The sequence below is a fragment of the Equus przewalskii genome, chromosome 12 (genome assembly GCF_037783145.1).
Source record: "Equus przewalskii isolate Varuska chromosome 12, EquPr2, whole genome shotgun sequence".
In the NCBI taxonomy this organism is placed as follows: domain Eukaryota; kingdom Metazoa; phylum Chordata; class Mammalia; order Perissodactyla; family Equidae; genus Equus; species Equus przewalskii.
The window spans coordinates 21,555,274-21,558,816 of NC_091842.1; positions in this window are offsets into that span (position 1 = coordinate 21,555,274).

The window sequence follows — 3,543 nt, forward strand, 5'->3', positions numbered from 1 at the left end:
GCTAAAATTCGTCTAGGCTGGCCAAGGCCGAGCCCAAGGGCGAGGCCCCGTCAGCAAGGGACTCGAAGAGCCTAGGCAGTTAGGTCGGGGAGAGTCGCCAGCTATGCGTCAGCCGTGGTCTGGGCTGCTTGCACCCCTCGGTCCTATTTAATTCTCTCAACAGCCCTATGAGGTGGAGGTTGTGATGTCTTATTTACAGACAAGGAGACTGTCAAGGTGCTAAGCCAGCGCCAAACGAAACGCCCTAAATAAACTCAGCCTTCTGCTCAAGGATCTCACAGGTAAATGGGATGCACGAATGTGCTGAGTATTTACCACACGCCTGGCACTTTCAAAGCACTTGAAAAGTATTAAAATTGTAGATAACTTATCGTGATTATCATCTCCAGTTGAGTGGTGACAATGAGTTTTAAGTGAGCCCTGTGCTCCCGGAAAATGGTGAAGGTTAACGGAAGTCCCCTCACCCTTCTGTGTTCTAGAAATCAGGTTCCTGCAAAGAACCGCCCTTCCCGGCATGACTTAGATGAGATTCATGGAGGGCCCCCTTGTTACCTATGACAAGGCGGTCACAGACCCTCCAAGTTCCCATTCTTTGCCTCGTATATAATTAGCTGAATTGCTTGTCCCCACTGATCAATTGGAACAAAATTAACCAAAGTTTGGTTAAATTCTCCCCTTTCTCCAGGCATCTGAACTTGGCCCACCCTCAGCCTGAGCCAGCAGACAGCCCCTCCTGAGAATAGGCTGGCCTCAGGGTAAGACATTCTCTGACCTACTGGCCCAGGGTGCCACCCTTTCGTCCTGCCACCCAGTTCTTTCTGGCCTTGTTTTCTCCTCACTATAGAAGAAAGAATCTTTTTGCCTGACCTTTAAGATGCTTGCAGACCTTATGGTCACAGGATTCTCTCTGTGGCGATAGTCCTCTTCTCCCCTTGCAATCTTCCTTTCAAACAGAAGTCTCCCCTGACACACCCTTAAGGCCGGTTTTGCTTTTTATTCGACAGTGGGCAGACAGAGACTACAGTAGGTGGGCGCTTGGCTTCTAGGAGCCCAGACAGGCCCCACAGCAAGGGCCAAAGGAGATTCGAACCCAGGAGCCCCTGATTCTCTTCCACAATGGCCAGGAATAGGGCTCTGGCCCTTCACAGTGAGTAGGGAGCACTGCCAGCCAGGCAGCGACAAACACCCCTTTTGCCAGCTTGTTTGTGTTTTCAGAACGGGCTTGTTGAGATGAATTACAGGTGCAGGTGAAATGTTTTCATAAAAGAAGAGAACCGCAGCCTTTCGCCGTGGGGTTTCTCTTCCTGGAGGCTCGTTGCCAGTTCCTCCACCTCCCCTCCTTGCCGGCAGCCTTGGAATTGGCCACTGAGCTGGCAGACCCGTTTGAGTGCTGCAGAAGGCGCCGGACAAACCAAGAAAAGGTGTCGTTTATGTCCACATTCATGATTTTTTTCCATTTGACCAGGAGCCTATCATTTAAATATATCCAAGTGTGCTGGGAACATTTGTGGCTTAATTATCACATTTATTTAAAATACACACATACAAACAAAACTCCCAACTGGAAAACAACATTTAGCTTGGCCGCAGAAGAGAGGTTTAATTGACTCCAATTGCTTAAAGGTGGTGTGAAAACGTCCCACATACTGGCTCTTCCAGCGATTCACTGGGTGACCTAGGGCTGGTCACTTACCTGTTCTGTGCCTTCATTCCACTTCGGCATGTGACTTTCACCAGCTCAGCAAGGAACTAGTGAGCCTAAAATGACCTTAAAAGACTAGGAAGAAAAAACAAAGTATTTTGTTGAGTAGATTCCACTGGCATGGAAACCAAAAGTCCCTGACGTGAAGTCAGGCAGCTTGGGACACTTCCTGCCTCTCTGAGCCTCACATCTCCTTCATGAAATGGGTATGAGAACCTACGCCCCAAGGTGGTGGTGAGGATTAATGAGACAGCTGCACATCTCAAGCTGTACCCCGTATTCTCTTGTCTCTCCCAGAATCCGTATGTTCCAGCCTACTGGCAGAGGTCCGCCTTCCACAGGACCCTGTCCAAGGGTCCCCTGGGCTAGTGTGGAACTTCTTGGAATAAGAGGTTCTTGGCCGCCACCCCTGGAGAGTTTGATTCAGCAGTTCTGGAGACAGGTGCAGGATTCTGCATTTTCGCTAGCTTTCCAGAAGGTAACTACATTTTGAGAAAGGCAGCCCTGGGGCTTACAGATGTCTGGGGAGGCTGGTGGGGCAGGTGGTAGAGAGTTCTGGAAGCCGCATAAAGCTGACCCAGAGCCTCACGGCTGGGCTGGGTCCCGTCTCCTGCTACTGCACAGGCCCCTCTCCAGCAGTATTTCTTTGCGTTCTCACACAGGGCCACTGCCCAGCCCAAAGATCCTGGTCAGGACAGGCTCAAGCCTTGCTCCCTTATAGATGAAACACTACTAGCCTCCCTCCCTCAGGAGATTTTCTCTTTTAAGCCCTTGAAAGACAAACGATCTTGTTTGATTGCTTTGCCCCAATAATACGACCTGTCAGCCTCCACTCATTCATTCAACGATATATGTCAAGCACTGTGCCCGGTATTGGCGTAATAATGACCCACAAGACAACCGTTTCCCTTTTTTCATTCACTGATTCATTTGTACTGCAAATATTTTCTTTTCTTTTTTCCTTCTTCTTCTCCCCAAACCCCCCTATCCAATACGTAGTTGTATATTCTGGTTGTAGGTCCTTCTAGCTGTGGCATGTGGGATGCCACCTCAGCATGGCCTGATGAGCAGTGCCATGTTCCGCGCCTGGGATCCGAACCGGCAAAACCCTGGACTGCCGAAGTGGAACACAGGAACTTAACCACTCGGCCACGGGGCTGGCCCCTGTTATGCAAATATGTGTTGAGCATATATTCCATGCAGGCATTAGGCTAAATGCTTGTATCAGTTATCTGTTACCACAAACAATGCTGCATAACCAACCGGCCTCAAACTCAATAGCTTAAAACAATAGGACTACAGAACAGCTGGGCGGATTGCTCATCTGCGTCGGACTCTGTTGATCTTCTTGGCGCTAGCTCATGTGAAGATGGCCTGGCTCATGTGTCTGGTGGTTAGCTGGTAGTTGGCCGGGGCAGTGGAGACAGCTGGTCTGGTAGTCACTCATCACCCAGCAGGCTAGCCTGGGCTTGGTCACATGACCCTGGCAGGATTCCAAGAGAGGGCACAGGATCGGCCGGGCTCTTGAGGCCGAGGCTCCTAAGTGGCACAGATTGCTTCTATTGGCTAAATCGAGTCACATTCTGTTGGCCCAGAAACTATGGTGCCAGATGTGTGTGGGGTGTTTTACACAGTGATAAGCTGACATCTTAGCAGGGACCTGAAGGAAGTGAGAGATTAAGTCCTGTGGTCACCTGCAGGAAGAGAGTTCCGAGGCAGAAGGAATAGCACAGAGGCCAGAGTGGCTGGAGCCGGAGAGCAAAGAGGGGGAAGGAACAGCCAAGTCAGAGAAAAAAGTGGGGGCCAAAGTGTGGAGGGCCTTGCCAGCTGTCATGAGGACG